This window comes from Spea bombifrons, chromosome 4 (assembly GCF_027358695.1).
Source record: "Spea bombifrons isolate aSpeBom1 chromosome 4, aSpeBom1.2.pri, whole genome shotgun sequence".
Classification (NCBI taxonomy): domain Eukaryota; kingdom Metazoa; phylum Chordata; class Amphibia; order Anura; family Pelobatidae; genus Spea; species Spea bombifrons.
In genome coordinates this window covers 110294837-110309643 of record NC_071090.1, presented here as the reverse complement: position 1 = coordinate 110309643, position 14807 = coordinate 110294837, and the positions used below count along the sequence as shown (strand labels likewise).

The following is a 14807-nucleotide window of genomic DNA, read 5'->3' as shown; positions in this document are numbered from 1 at the left end:
CGGTGAGAGCGCCGAATCCTAGCCACTAGACCACCAGAGAATCGCTGTTGGTTGGTTTGGAACAATGAACTCTCCCAGCAGTTCTTAACCGCGGTCAGTGCTTCATTAAGCCGTGTTAACGTCTACTAATGAAAATACTGGAGAAAATATATTCCTGCACATTATCCCTTAAAAAAATCTTTCAAATAAAACTCGAAAGCTTAAAGGGAAGTGCTCCAGGTGAGGCTTGAACTCACAACCTTGGCATTGCTCAACAAATACTGCCTTATAAGTACCGCGCGCTAACTGATTGCGCCACTGGAGCTTCGTGCTGTTGTCACCTTACACTCGGTTTTCTTGTTTTGTCACTTGCAAACTTAACGCTCCTCTGTGGGACAGCGAAAATTGATGAAAAGGCTTCTTGCACATTAAGAAAGGTAGCTTGACCAAAGATCGCTTGAAGCCTTTTCAGTCCACAAGCCAATTGTCTGTTCTTTCTTTCAAAATAGGCGTGTGGAAAGCTTTGTGATTCCCATGCAAGCTTGTAGAGCCATGCTTAAAGGGGTGGTTTTGGGACATGGATTTCGAGTGGAATTGATTCGTGGCGTGAAAAAATACCTTGCCTACCGGCAGATGTCTCGCCAATGGCGTTACACTGGGCCGAACCGGTCTCTTGCTTGGTTAAGAGCACCCCAGATGGGACTCGAACCCACAATCCCTGGCTTAGGAGGCCAGTGCCTTATCCATTAGGCCACTGGGGCATGTGGTAGCAGCACTGGCTGGTTTTGGTGGCTGCAAACTAGGTTCAGAGAGCCCTCATTATGACTCTAGTTTGTTGCCCGACATACGAGATCGACTGATCGCTCTGGGCTAAAACAGTCAATTAGAAAAAAAAACAACCAAGCAAACACTACTTTTGGAATGTCTTTTGAAAAGAGCCCCAAAAATTGGACGTTCCTCTGGAAAATCACCTCTTTGGCACCTGCTTGATTTGCCTGGTTGACTTCTACTGGGAGTGCTACTGAGCATGTGCAAGACGTTTGCATACTAAGACTTCCTGGTTTTCAATAGACGCTTCAAGGTGAGCACGTCAAGGAGACGCAGGTCTCATTTTCAAAGTTTAATAACCAAAGAACGCATGCAGCAAATACGTTTGGAGTCCAGGCAAAACGGACCCTAACGTGCACTAAAATATCAATCTGCAATTTGGGGGACTGGACTGAAGGACTCTTGTTTTCTCCCAGACTGAGCTTCCAATTGTGCTTCCTGTCACGGTGTCATAACTTGCACTCTGACAACAGTGCAAACACCACTCTTGTGATGCTCTTTTCAACTTCCTGTCCCAAGCCTGGAACCAGATGTGCAGCCTTCTCAAATTGTTATAAAAGCTTGCGGGGCCATTCGGACCAACTTCTCTGCTCCTCTTTATGTAAACATTTCTCCTCATCTTTGTTGTGCTTTATTAAAAACCTTCCCTGACCGGGAATCGAACCCGGGCCGCGGCGGTGAGAGCGCCGAATCCTAGCCACTAGACCACCAGGGAATCGCTGGCGAGTGCTCTGAAGCCATGAGCTCTCCCAGCAGTTCTTAACCGCGATCAGTCCTTCATTGAGCCGTGTTCACGTCTACTACTGATAAGGTGGGAGACAATATATCCTTGCACATTATCCCTTAAAAATCTTTCAAATAACTTCCACACCACAGATGTTGAGGCTCACTAAGTCTTTCATCCAGTGGCGGGGATTTTGGTCTCGTTTTAAAGATTAGCACCATTTATGCTTTTTGCCAAACTTTTGGCACCATGCCAAATGAGAGAGACTCCTTGAAGATTGTAAAATTCCTTGTTCCAATATTAATCTCTCAGGATTAAAACTTGAAATCAGATGCGCAGACTTTTCAACTTGTTAGAAAAGCTCGCGGGACCATTCGGACCAACTTCTCTGCTCCTCTCCATGTAAACATTTCTCCTCATCTTTGCTGTACTTTATTAAAAACGTTCCCTGACCGGGAATCGAACCCGGGACGCGGCGGTGAGAGCGCCGAATCCTAGCCACTAGACCACCAGAGAATCGCTGTTGGTTGGTTTGGAACCATGAACTCTCCCAGCAGTTCTTAACCGCGGTCAGTGCTTCATTAAGCCGTGTTGTCTACTAATGAAAATATTGGAGAAAATATATTCCTGCACATTATGCCTTAAAAAAATCTTTCAAATAAAACTTGAAAGCTTAAAGGGAAGTGCTCCAGGTGAGGCTTGAGCTCACAACCTCGGCATTGCTCAACAAATACTGCCTTATAAGTACCGCGCGCTAACCGATTGCACCACTGGAGCTTCGTGCTGGTGTCTGCTTACACTCGGTTTTCTTGTTTTCTCACTTGCAACCTTAACGCTCCTCTGTGGGACAGCGAAAATTGATGAAAAGGCTTCTTGCACATTAAGAAAGGTAGCTTGACCAAAGTTCGCTTGAAGCCTTTTCAGTCCACAAGCCAATTGTCTGTTTTTTCTTTCAAAATAGGCGTGTGGAAAGCTTTGTGATTCCCATGCAAGCTTGTAGAGCCATGCTTAAAGGGGTGGTTTTGGGACATGGATTTCGAGTGGAATTGATTCCTGGCGTAAAAAAAAACCTTGCCTACCGGCAGATGTCTTGCCAATGGCGTTACACTGGGCCGAAACGGTCACTTGCTCGATTGAGAGCACCCCAGATGGGACTCGAACCCACAATCCCTGGCTTAGGAGGCCAGTGCCTTATCCATTAGGCCACTGGGGCATGTGGTAGCACCACTGGCTGGTTTTGGTGGCTGCAAACTAGGTTCAGAGAGCCCTCATTATGACTCTAGTTTGTTGCCCGACATACGAGATCTACTGATCGCTCTGGGCTAAAACAGTCAATTAGAAAAAAAAACAACCAAGCAAACACTACTTTTGGAATGTCTTTTGAAAAGAGCCCCAAAAATTGGACGTTCCTCTGGAAAATCACCTCTTTGGCACCTGCTTGATTTGCCTGGTTGACTTCTACTGGGAGTGCTACTGAGCATGTGCAAGACGTTTGCATACTAAGACTTCCTGGTTTTCAATAGACGCTTCAAGGTGAGCACGTCAAGGAGGCGCAGGTCTCATTTTCAAAGTCCAATAACCAAAGAACGCATGCAGCAAATACGTTTGGAGTCCAGGCAAAACGGACCCTAACGTGCACTAAAATATCAATCTGCAATTTGGGGGACTGGACTGAAGGACTCTTGTTTTCTCCCAGACTGAGCTTCCAATTGTGCTTCCTGTCACGGTGTCATAACTTGCACTCTGACAACAGTGCAAACACCACTCTTGTGATGCTCTTTTCAACTTCCTGTCCCAAGCCTGGAACCAGATGTGCAGCCTTCTCAAATTGTTATAAAAGCTTGCGGGGCCATTCGGACCAACTTCTCTGCTCCTCTTTATGTAAACATTTCTCCTCATCTTTGTTGTGCTTTATTAAAAACCTTCCCTGACCGGGAATCGAACCTGGGCCGCGGCGGTGAGAGCGCCGAATCCTAGCCACTAGACCACCAGGGAACCGCTGGTGAGTGCTCTGAAGCCATGAGCTCTCCCAGCAGTTCTTAACCGCGATCAGTCCTTCATTGAGCCGTGTTCACGTCTACTACTGATAAGGTGGGAGACAATATATCCTTGCACATTATCCCTTAAAAATCTTTCAAATAACTTCCACACCACAGATGTTGAGGCTCACTAAGTCTTTCATCCAGTGGCGGGGATTTTGGTCTCGTTTTAAAGATTAGCACCATTTATGCTTTTTGCCAAACTTTTGGCACCATGCCAAATGAGAGAGACTCCTTGAAGATTGTAAAATTCCTTGTTCCAATATTAATCTCTCAGGATTAAAACTTGAAATCAGATGCGCAGACTTTTCAACTTGTTAGAAAAGCCCGCGGGACCATTCGGACCAACTTCTCTGCTCCTCTCCATGTAAACATTTCTCCTCATCTTTGCTGTACTTTATTAAAAACGTTCCCTGACCGGGAATCGAACCCGGGCCGCGGCGGCGAGAGCGCCGAATCCTAGCCACTAGACCACCAGGGAATCGCTGTTGGTTGGTTTGGAACCATGAACTCTCCCAGCAGTTCTTAACCGCGGTCAGTGCTTCATTAAGCCGTGTTAACGTCTACTAATGAAAATATTGGAGAAAATATATTCCTGCACATTATCCCTTAAAAAAATCTTTCAAATAAAACTTGAAAGCTTAAAGGGAAGCGCTCCAGGTGAGGCTTGAACTCACAACCTCGGCATTGCTCAACAAATACTGCCTTATAAGTACCGCGCGCTAACCGATTGCGCCACTGGAGCTTCGTGCTGGTGTCACCTTACACTCGGTTTTCTTGTTTTCTCACTGGCAACCTTAACGCTCCTCTGTGGGACAGCGAAAATTGATGAAAAGGCTTCTTGCACATTAAGAAAGGTAGCTTGACCAAAGTTCGCTTGAAGCCTTTTCAGTCCACAAGCCAATTGTCTGTTTTTTCTTTCAAAATAGGCGTGTGGAAAGCTTTGTGATTCCCATGCAAGCTTGTAGAGCCATGCTTAAAGGGGTGGTTTTGGGACATGGATTTCGAGTGGAATTGATTCCTGGCGTAAAAAAAAACCTTGCCTAGCGGCAAATGTCTTGCCAATGGCGTTACACTGGGCCGAAACGGTCACTTGCTCGATTGAGAGCACCCCAGATGGGACTCGAACCCACAATCCCTGGCTTAGGAGGCCAGTGCCTTATCCATTAGGCCACTGGGGCATGTGGTAGCAGCACTGGCTGGTTTTGGTGGCTGCAAACTAGGTTCAGAGAGCCCTCATTATGACTCTAGTTTGTTGCCCGACATACGAGATCGACTGATCGCTCTGGGCTAAAACAGTCAATTAGAAAAAAAACCAACCAAGCAAACACTACTTTTGGAATGTCTTTTGAAAAGAGCCCCAAAAATTGGACGTTCCTCTGGAAAATCACCTCTTTGGCACCTGCTTGATTTGCCTGGTTGACTTCTACTGGGAGTGCTACTGAGCATGTGCAAGACGTTTGCATACTAAGACTTCCTGGTTTTCAATAGACGCTTCAAGGTGAGCACGTCAAGGAGGCGCAGGTCTCATTTTCAAAGTCCAATAACCAAAGAACGCATGCAGCAAATACGTTTGGAGTCCAGGCAAAACGGACCCTAACGTGCACTAAAATATCAATCTGCAATTTGGGGGACTGGACTGAAGGACTCTTGTTTTCTCCCAGACTGAGCTTCCAATTGTGCTTCCTGTCACGGTGTCATAACTTGCACTCTGACAACAGTGCAAACACCACTCTTGTGATGCTCTTTTCAACTTCCTGTCCCAAGCCTGGAACCAGATGTGCAGCCTTCTCAAATTGTTATAAAAGCTTGCGGGGCCATTCGGACCAACTTCTCTGCTCCTCTTTATGTAAACATTTCTCCTCATCTTTGTTGTGCTTTATTAAAAACCTTCCCTGACCGGGAATCGAACCCGGGCCGCGGCTTTGAGAGCGCCGAATCCTAGCCACTAGACCACCAGGGAATTGCTGGCGAGTGCTCTGAAGCCATGAGCTCTCCCAGCAGTTCTTAACCGCGATCAGTCCTTCATTGAGCCGTGTTCACGTCTACTACTGATAAGGTGGGAGACAATATATCCTTGCACATTATCCCTTAAAAATCTTTCAGATAACTTCCACACCACAGATGTTGAGGCTCACTAAGTCTTTCATCCAGTGGCGGGGATTTTGGTCTCGTTTTAAAGATTAGCACCATTTATGCTTTTTGCCAAACTTTTGGCACCATGCCAAATGAGAGAGATTCCTTGAAGATTGTAAAATTCCTTGTTCCAATATTAATCTCTCAGGATTAAAACTTGAAATCAGATGCGCAGACTTTTCAACTTGTTAGAAAAGCTCGCGGGACCATTCGGACCAACTTCTCTGCTCCTCTCCATGTAAACATTTCTCCTCATCTTTGCTGTACTTTATTAAAAACGTTCCCTGACCGGGAATCGAACCCGGGCCGCGGCGGTGAGAGCGCTGAATCCTAGCCACTAGACCACCAGGGAAACGCTGTTGGTTGGTTTGGAACCATGAACTCTCCCAGCAGTTCTTAACCGCGGTCAGTGCTTCATTAAGCCGTGTTAACGTCTACTAATGAAAATATTGGAGAAAATATATTCCTGCACATTATCCCTTAAAAAAATCTTTCAAATAAAACTTGAAAGCTTAAAGGGAAGCGCTCCAGGTGAGGCTTGAACTCACAACCTCGGCATTGCTCAACAAATACTGCCTTAAAAGTACCGCGCGCTAACCAATTGCGCCACTGGAGCTTCATGCTGGTGTCAGCTTACACTCGGTTTTCTTGTTTTCTCACTTGCAACCTTAACGCTCCTCTGTGGGACAGCGAAAATTGATGAAAAGGCTTCTTGCACATTAAGAAAGGTAGCTTGACCAAAGTTCGCTTGAAGCCTTTTCAGTCCACAAGCCAATTGTCTGTTTTTTCTTTCAAAATAGGCGTGTGGAAAGCTTTGTGATTCCCATGCAAGCTTGTAGAGCCATGCTTAAAGGGGTGGTTTTGGGACATGGATTTCGAGTGGAATTGATTCCTGGCGTAAAAAAAACCTTGCCTACCGGCAGATGTCTTGCCAATGGCGTTACACTGGGCCGAAACGGTCACTTGCTTGATAGCACCCCAGATGGGACTCGAACCCACAATCCCTGTCTTAGGAGGCCAGTGCCTTATCCATTAGGCCACTGGGGCATGTGGTAGCAGCACTGGCTGGTTTTGGTGGCTGCAAACTAGGTTCAGAGAGCCCTCATTATGACTCTAGTTTGTTGCCCGACATACGAGATCGACTGATCGCTCTGGGCTAAAACAGTCAATTAGAAAAAAAAACAACCAAGCAAACACTACTTTTGGAATGTCTTTTGAAAAGAGCCCCAAAAATTGGACGTTCCTCTGGAAAATCACCTCTTTGGCACCTGCTTGATTTGCCTGGTTGACTTCTACTGGGAGTGCTACTGAGCATGTGCAAGACGTTTGCATACTAAGACTTCCTGGTTTTCAATAGACGCTTCAAGGTGAGCACGTCAAGGAGGCGCAGGTCTCATTTTCAAAGTCCAATAACCAAAGAACGCATGCAGCAAATACGTTTGGAGTCCAGGCAAAACGGACCCTAACGTGCACTAAAATATCAATCTGCAATTTGGGGGACTGGACTGAAGGACTCTTGTTTTCTCCCAGACTGAGCTTCCAATTGTGCTTCCTGTCACGGTGTCATAACTTGCACTCTGACAACAGTGCAAACACCACTCTTGTGATGCTCTTTTCAACTTCCTGTCCCAAGCCTGGAACCAGATGTGCAGCCTTCTCAAATTGTTATAAAAGCTTGCGGGGCCATTCGGACCAACTTCTCTGCTCCTCTTTATGTAAACATTTCTCCTCATCTTTGTTGTGCTTTATTAAAAACCTTCCCTGACCGGGAATCGAACCTGGGCCGCGGCGGTGAGAGCGCCGAATCCTAGCCACTAGACCACCAGGGAACCGCTGGTGAGTGCTCTGAAGCCATGAGCTCTCCCAGCAGTTCTTAACCGCGATCAGTCCTTCATTGAGCCGTGTTCACGTCTACTACTGATAAGGTGGGAGACAATATATCCTTGCACATTATCCCTTAAAAATCTTTCAAATAACTTCCACACCACAGATGTTGAGGCTCACTAAGTCTTTCATCCAGTGGCGGGGATTTTGGTCTCGTTTTAAAGATTAGCACCATTTATGCTTTTTGCCAAACTTTTGGCACCATGCCAAATGAGAGAGACTCCTTGAAGATTGTAAAATTCCTTGTTCCAATATTAATCTCTCAGGATTAAAACTTGAAATCAGATGCGCAGACTTTTCAACTTGTTAGAAAAGCCCGCGGGACCATTCGGACCAACTTCTCTGCTCCTCTCCATGTAAACATTTCTCCTCATCTTTGCTGTACTTTATTAAAAACGTTCCCTGACCGGGAATCGAACCCGGGCCGCGGCGGCGAGAGCGCCGAATCCTAGCCACTAGACCACCAGGGAATCGCTGTTGGTTGGTTTGGAACCATGAACTCTCCCAGCAGTTCTTAACCGCGGTCAGTGCTTCATTAAGCCGTGTTAACGTCTACTAATGAAAATATTGGAGAAAATATATTCCTGCACATTATCCCTTAAAAAAATCTTTCAAATAAAACTTGAAAGCTTAAAGGGAAGCGCTCCAGGTGAGGCTTGAACTCACAACCTCGGCATTGCTCAACAAATACTGCCTTATAAGTACCGCGCGCTAACCGATTGCGCCACTGGAGCTTCGTGCTGGTGTCAGCTTACACTCGGTTTTCTTGTTTTCTCACTGGCAACCTTAACGCTCCTCTGTGGGACAGCGAAAATTGATGAAAAGGCTTCTTGCACATTAAGAAAGGTAGCTTGACCAAAGTTCGCTTGAAGCCTTTTCAGTCCACAAGCCAATTGTCTGTTTTTTCTTTCAAAATAGGCGTGTGGAAAGCTTTGTGATTCCCATGCAAGCTTGTAGAGCCATGCTTAAAGGGGTGGTTTTGGGACATGGATTTCGAGTGGAATTGATTCCTGGCGTAAAAAAAAACCTTGCCTAGCGGCAAATGTCTTGCCAATGGCGTTACACTGGGCCGAAACGGTCACTTGCTCGATTGAGAGCACCCCAGATGGGACTCGAACCCACAATCCCTGGCTTAGGAGGCCAGTGCCTTATCCATTAGGCCACTGGGGCATGTGGTAGCAGCACTGGCTGGTTTTGGTGGCTGCAAACTAGGTTCAGAGAGCCCTCATTATGACTCTAGTTTGTTGCCCGACATACGAGATCGACTGATCGCTCTGGGCTAAAACAGTCAATTAGAAAAAAAACCAACCAAGCAAACACTACTTTTGGAATGTCTTTTGAAAAGAGCCCCAAAAATTGGACGTTCCTCTGGAAAATCACCTCTTTGGCACCTGCTTGATTTGCCTGGTTGACTTCTACTGGGAGTGCTACTGAGCATGTGCAAGACGTTTGCATACTAAGACTTCCTGGTTTTCAATAGACGCTTCAAGGTGAGCACGTCAAGGAGGCGCAGGTCTCATTTTCAAAGTCCAATAACCAAAGAACGCATGCAGCAAATACGTTTGGAGTCCAGGCAAAACGGACCCTAACGTGCACTAAAATATCAATCTGCAATTTGGGGGACTGGACTGAAGGACTCTTGTTTTCTCCCAGACTGAGCTTCCAATTGTGCTTCCTGTCACGGTGTCATAACTTGCACTCTGACAACAGTGCAAACACCACTCTTGTGATGCTCTTTTCAACTTCCTGTCCCAAGCCTGGAACCAGATGTGCAGCCTTCTCAAATTGTTATAAAAGCTTGCGGGGCCATTCGGACCAACTTCTCTGCTCCTCTTTATGTAAACATTTCTCCTCATCTTTGTTGTGCTTTATTAAAAACCTTCCCTGACCGGGAATCGAACCCGGGCCGCGGCTTTGAGAGCGCCGAATCCTAGCCACTAGACCACCAGGGAATTGCTGGCGAGTGCTCTGAAGCCATGAGCTCTCCCAGCAGTTCTTAACCGCGATCAGTCCTTCATTGAGCCGTGTTCACGTCTACTACTGATAAGGTGGGAGACAATATATCCTTGCACATTATCCCTTAAAAATCTTTCAGATAACTTCCACACCACAGATGTTGAGGCTCACTAAGTCTTTCATCCAGTGGCGGGGATTTTGGTCTCGTTTTAAAGATTAGCACCATTTATGCTTTTTGCCAAACTTTTGGCACCATGCCAAATGAGAGAGATTCCTTGAAGATTGTAAAATTCCTTGTTCCAATATTAATCTCTCAGGATTAAAACTTGAAATCAGATGCGCAGACTTTTCAACTTGTTAGAAAAGCTCGCGGGACCATTCGGACCAACTTCTCTGCTCCTCTCCATGTAAACATTTCTCCTCATCTTTGCTGTACTTTATTAAAAACGTTCCCTGACCGGGAATCGAACACGGGCCGCGGCGGTGAGAGCGCTGAATCCTAGCCACTAGACCACCAGGGAAACGCTGTTGGTTGGTTTGGAACCATGAACTCTCCCAGCAGTTCTTAACCGCGGTCAGGGCTTCATTAAGCCGTGTTAACGTCTACTAATGAAAATATTGGAGAAAATATATTCCTGCACATTATCCCTTAAAAAAATCTTTCAAATAAAACTTGAAAGCTTAAAGGGAAGTGCTCCAGGTGAGGCTTGAACTCACAACCTCGGCATTGCTCAACAAATACTGCCTTAAAAGTACCGCGCGCTAACCAATTGCGCCACTGGAGCTTCGTGCTGGTGTCAGCTTACACTCGGTTTTCTTGTTTTCTCACTTGCAACCTTAACGCTCCTCTGTGGGACAGCGAAAATTGATGAAAAGGCTTCTTGCACATTAAGAAAGGTAGCTTGACCAAAGTTCGCTTGAAGCCTTTTCAGTCCACAAGCCAATTGTCTGTTTTTTCTTTCAAAATAGGCGTGTGGAAAGCTTTGTGATTCCCATGCAAGCTTGTAGAGCCATGCTTAAAGGGGTGGTTTTGGGACATGGATTTCGAGTGGAATTGATTCCTGGCGTAAAAAAAACCTTGCCTACCGGCAGATGTCTTGCCAATGGCATTACACTGGGCCGAAACGGTCACTTGCTTGATTGAGAGCACCCCAGATGGGACTCGAACCCACAATCCCTGTCTTAAGAGGCCAGTGCCTTATCCATTAGGCCACTGGGGCATGTGGTAGCAGCACTGGCTGGTTTTGGTGGCTGCAAACTAGGTTCAGAGAGCCCTCATTATGACTCTAGTTTGTTGCCCGACATACGAGATCGACTGATCGCTCTGGGCTAAAACAGTCAATTAGAAAAAAAAACAACCAAGCAAACACTACTTTTGGAATGTCTTTTGAAAAGAGCCCCAAAAATTGGACGTTCCTCTGGAAAATCACCTCTTTGGCACCTGCTTGATTTGCCTGGCTGACTTCTACTGGGAGTGCTACTGAGCATGTGCAAGACGTTTGCATACTAAGACTTCCTGGTTTTCAATAGATGCTTCAAGGTGAGCACGTCAAGGAGGCGCAGGTCTCATTTTCAAAGTCCAATAACCAAAGAACGCATGCAGCAAATACGTTTGGAGTCCAGGCAAAACGGACCCTAACGTGCACTAAAATATCAATCTGCAATTTGGGGGACTGGACTGAAGGACTCTTGTTTTCTCCCAGACTGAGCTTCCAATTGTGCTTCCTGTCACGGTGTCATAACTTGCACTCTGACAACAGTGCAAACACCACTCTTGTGATGCTCTTTTCAACTTCCTGTCCCAAGCCTGGAACCAGATGTGCAGCCTTCTCAAATTGTTATAAAAGCTTGCGGGGCCATTCGGACCAACTTCTCTGCTCCTCTTTATGTAAACATTTCTCCTCATCTTTGTTGTGCTTTATTAAAAACCTTCCCTGACCGGGAATCGAACCCGGGCCGCGGCGGTGAGAGCGCCGAATCCTAGCCACTAGACCACCAGGGAATCGCTGGCGAGTGCTCTGAAGCCATGAGCTCTCCCAGCAGTTCTTAACCGCGATCAGTCCTTCATTGAGCCGTGTTCACGTCTACTACTGATAAGGTGGGAGACAATATATCCTTGCACATTATCCCTTAAAAATCTTTCAAATAACTTCCACACCACAGATGTTGAGGCTCACTAAGTCTTTCATCCAGTGGCGGGGATTTTGGTCTCGTTTTAAAGATTAGCACCATTTATGCTTTTTGCCAAACTTTTGGCACCATGCCAAATGAGAGAGACTCCTTGAAGATTGTAAAATTCCTTGTTCCAATATTAATCTCTCAGGATTAAAACTTGAAATCAGATGCGCAGCCTTTTCAACTTGTTAGAAAAGCTCGCGGGACCATTCGGACCAACTTCTCTGCTCCTCTCCATGTAAACATTTCTCCTCATCTTTGCTGTACTCTATTAAAAACGTTCCCTGACCGGGAATCGAACCCGGGCCGCGGCGGTGAGAGCGCCGAATCCTAGCCACTAGACCACCAGAGAATCGCTGTTGGTTGGTTTGGAACAATGAACTCTCCCAGCAGTTCTTAACCGCGGTCAGTGCTTCATTAAGCCGTGTTAACGTCTACTAATGAAAATACTGGAGAAAATATATTCCTGCACATTATCCCTTAAAAAAATCTTTCAAATAAAACTCGAAAGCTTAAAGGGAAGTGCTCCAGGTGAGGCTTGAACTCACAACCTCGGCATTGCTCAACAAATACTGCCTTATAAGTACCGCGCGCTAACTGATTGCGCCACTGGAGCTTCGTGCTGTTGTCACCTTACACTCGGTTTTCTTGTTTTGTCACTTGCAAACTTAACGCTCCTCTGTGGGACAGCGAAAATTGATGAAAAGGCTTCTTGCACATTAAGAAAGGTAGCTTGACCAAAGATCGCTTGAAGCCTTTTCAGTCCACAAGCCAATTGTCTGTTCTTTCTTTCAAAATAGGCGTGTGGAAAGCTTTGTGATTCCCATGCAAGCTTGTAGAGCCATGCTTAAAGGGGTGGTTTTGGGACATGGATTTCGAGTGGAATTGATTCGTGGCGTGAAAAAATACCTTGCCTACCGGCAGATGTCTCGCCAATGGCGTTACACTGGGCCGAACCGGTCTCTTGCTTGGTTAAGAGCACCCCAGATGGGACTCGAACCCACAATCCCTGGCTTAGGAGGCCAGTGCCTTATCCATTAGGCCACTGGGGCATGTGGTAGCAGCACTGGCTGGTTTTGGTGGCTGCAAACTAGGTTCAGAGAGCCCTCATTATGACTCTAGTTTGTTGCCCGACATACGAGATCGACTGATCGCTCTGGGCTAAAACAGTCAATTAGAAAAAAAAACAACCAAGCAAACACTACTTTTGGAATGTCTTTTGAAAAGAGCCCCAAAAATTGGACGTTCCTCTGGAAAATCACCTCTTTGGCACCTGCTTGATTTGCCTGGTTGACTTCTACTGGGAGTGCTACTGAGCATGTGCAAGACGTTTGCATACTAAGACTTCCTGGTTTTCAATAGACGCTTCAAGGTGAGCACGTCAAGGAGACGCAGGTCTCATTTTCAAAGTTTAATAACCAAAGAACGCATGCAGCAAATACGTTTGGAGTCCAGGCAAAACGGACCCTAACGTGCACTAAAATATCAATCTGCAATTTGGGGGACTGGACTGAAGGACTCTTGTTTTCTCCCAGACTGAGCTTCCAATTGTGCTTCCTGTCACGGTGTCATAACTTGCACTCTGACAACAGTGCAAACACCACTCTTGTGATGCTCTTTTCAACTTCCTGTCCCAAGCCTGGAACCAGATGTGCAGCCTTCTCAAATTGTTATAAAAGCTTGCGGGGCCATTCGGACCAACTTCTCTGCTCCTCTTTATGTAAACATTTCTCCTCATCTTTGTTGTGCTTTATTAAAAACCTTCCCTGACCGGGAATCGAACCCGGGCCGCGGCGGTGAGAGCGCCGAATCCTAGCCACTAGACCACCAGGGAATCGCTGGCGAGTGCTCTGAAGCCATGAGCTCTCCCAGCAGTTCTTAACCGCGATCAGTCCTTCATTGAGCCGTGTTCACGTCTACTACTGATAAGGTGGGAGACAATATATCCTTGCACATTATCCCTTAAAAATCTTTCAAATAACTTCCACACCACAGATGTTGAGGCTCACTAAGTCTTTCATCCAGTGGCGGGGATTTTGGTCTCGTTTTAAAGATTAGCACCATTTATGCTTTTTGCCAAACTTTTGGCACCATGCCAAATGAGAGAGACTCCTTGAAGATTGTAAAATTCCTTGTTCCAATATTAATCTCTCAGGATTAAAACTTGAAATCAGATGCGCAGACTTTTCAACTTGTTAGAAAAGCTCGCGGGACCATTCGGACCAACTTCTCTGCTCCTCTCCATGTAAACATTTCTCCTCATCTTTGCTGTACTTTATTAAAAACGTTCCCTGACCGGGAATCGAACCCGGGACGCGGCGGTGAGAGCGCCGAATCCTAGCCACTAGACCACCAGAGAATCGCTGTTGGTTGGTTTGGAACCATGAACTCTCCCAGCAGTTCTTAACCGCGGTCAGTGCTTCATTAAGCCGTGTTGTCTACTAATGAAAATATTGGAGAAAATATATTCCTGCACATTATGCCTTAAAAAAATCTTTCAAATAAAACTTGAAAGCTTAAAGGGAAGTGCTCCAGGTGAGGCTTGAGCTCACAACCTCGGCATTGCTCAACAAATACTGCCTTATAAGTACCGCGCGCTAACCGATTGCACCACTGGAGCTTCGTGCTGGTGTCTGCTTACACTCGGTTTTCTTGTTTTCTCACTTGCAACCTTAACGCTCCTCTGTGGGACAGCGAAAATTGATGAAAAGGCTTCTTGCACATTAAGAAAGGTAGCTTGACCAAAGTTCGCTTGAAGCCTTTTCAGTCCACAAGCCAATTGTCTGTTTTTTCTTTCAAAATAGGCGTGTGGAAAGCTTTGTGATTCCCATGCAAGCTTGTAGAGCCATGCTTAAAGGGGTGGTTTTGGGACATGGATTTCGAGTGGAATTGATTCCTGGCGTAAAAAAAACCTTGCCTACCGGCAGATGTCTTGCCAATGGCGTTACACTGGGCCGAAACGGCCACTTGCTCGATTGAGAGCACCCCAGATGGGACTCGAACCCACAATCCCTGGCTTAGGAGGCCAGTGCCTTATCCATTAGGCCACTGGGGCATGTGGTAGCACCACTGGCTGGTTTTGGTGG

General features: G+C 46.2%; 13 non-coding genes across 13 annotated transcripts; all 13 read right to left on the bottom strand.

The window, feature by feature from the left end:
• Nucleotides 1–211: 211 nt before the first annotated feature.
• Nucleotides 212–304, bottom strand: TRNAI-UAU (transfer RNA isoleucine (anticodon UAU)). Its single transcript is given in 2 exon segments — nucleotides 212–247; nucleotides 267–304. It is a non-coding gene; the product is annotated as a tRNA-Ile (tRNA).
• A 363-nt stretch (nucleotides 305–667) lies between these two features.
• On the bottom strand, nucleotides 668–740 carry TRNAR-CCU (transfer RNA arginine (anticodon CCU)). The gene has a single exon. It is a non-coding gene; the product is annotated as a tRNA-Arg (tRNA).
• A 1475-nt stretch (nucleotides 741–2215) lies between these two features.
• Nucleotides 2216–2308, bottom strand: TRNAI-UAU (transfer RNA isoleucine (anticodon UAU)). The gene is given in 2 exon segments: nucleotides 2216–2251; nucleotides 2271–2308. It is a non-coding gene; the product is annotated as a tRNA-Ile (tRNA).
• A 363-nt stretch (nucleotides 2309–2671) lies between these two features.
• TRNAR-CCU (transfer RNA arginine (anticodon CCU)) lies at nucleotides 2672–2744 on the bottom strand. Its single transcript has one exon. It is a non-coding gene; the product is annotated as a tRNA-Arg (tRNA).
• Nucleotides 2745–4222: 1478 nt separating this feature from the next.
• TRNAI-UAU (transfer RNA isoleucine (anticodon UAU)) lies at nucleotides 4223–4315 on the bottom strand. Its single transcript is given in 2 exon segments — nucleotides 4223–4258; nucleotides 4278–4315. It is a non-coding gene; the product is annotated as a tRNA-Ile (tRNA).
• Nucleotides 4316–4678: 363 nt separating this feature from the next.
• On the bottom strand, nucleotides 4679–4751 carry TRNAR-CCU (transfer RNA arginine (anticodon CCU)). Its single transcript has one exon. It is a non-coding gene; the product is annotated as a tRNA-Arg (tRNA).
• A 1929-nt stretch (nucleotides 4752–6680) lies between these two features.
• Nucleotides 6681–6753, bottom strand: TRNAR-CCU (transfer RNA arginine (anticodon CCU)). The gene has a single exon. It is a non-coding gene; the product is annotated as a tRNA-Arg (tRNA).
• Nucleotides 6754–8231: 1478 nt separating this feature from the next.
• On the bottom strand, nucleotides 8232–8324 carry TRNAI-UAU (transfer RNA isoleucine (anticodon UAU)). Its single transcript is given in 2 exon segments — nucleotides 8232–8267; nucleotides 8287–8324. It is a non-coding gene; the product is annotated as a tRNA-Ile (tRNA).
• Nucleotides 8325–8687: 363 nt separating this feature from the next.
• Nucleotides 8688–8760, bottom strand: TRNAR-CCU (transfer RNA arginine (anticodon CCU)). Its single transcript has one exon. It is a non-coding gene; the product is annotated as a tRNA-Arg (tRNA).
• A 3484-nt stretch (nucleotides 8761–12244) lies between these two features.
• Nucleotides 12245–12337, bottom strand: TRNAI-UAU (transfer RNA isoleucine (anticodon UAU)). Its single transcript is given in 2 exon segments — nucleotides 12245–12280; nucleotides 12300–12337. It is a non-coding gene; the product is annotated as a tRNA-Ile (tRNA).
• Nucleotides 12338–12700: 363 nt separating this feature from the next.
• TRNAR-CCU (transfer RNA arginine (anticodon CCU)) lies at nucleotides 12701–12773 on the bottom strand. Its single transcript has one exon. It is a non-coding gene; the product is annotated as a tRNA-Arg (tRNA).
• A 1475-nt stretch (nucleotides 12774–14248) lies between these two features.
• TRNAI-UAU (transfer RNA isoleucine (anticodon UAU)) lies at nucleotides 14249–14341 on the bottom strand. Its single transcript is given in 2 exon segments — nucleotides 14249–14284; nucleotides 14304–14341. It is a non-coding gene; the product is annotated as a tRNA-Ile (tRNA).
• A 362-nt stretch (nucleotides 14342–14703) lies between these two features.
• Nucleotides 14704–14776, bottom strand: TRNAR-CCU (transfer RNA arginine (anticodon CCU)). The gene has a single exon. It is a non-coding gene; the product is annotated as a tRNA-Arg (tRNA).
• Nucleotides 14777–14807: the final 31 nt, after the last annotated feature.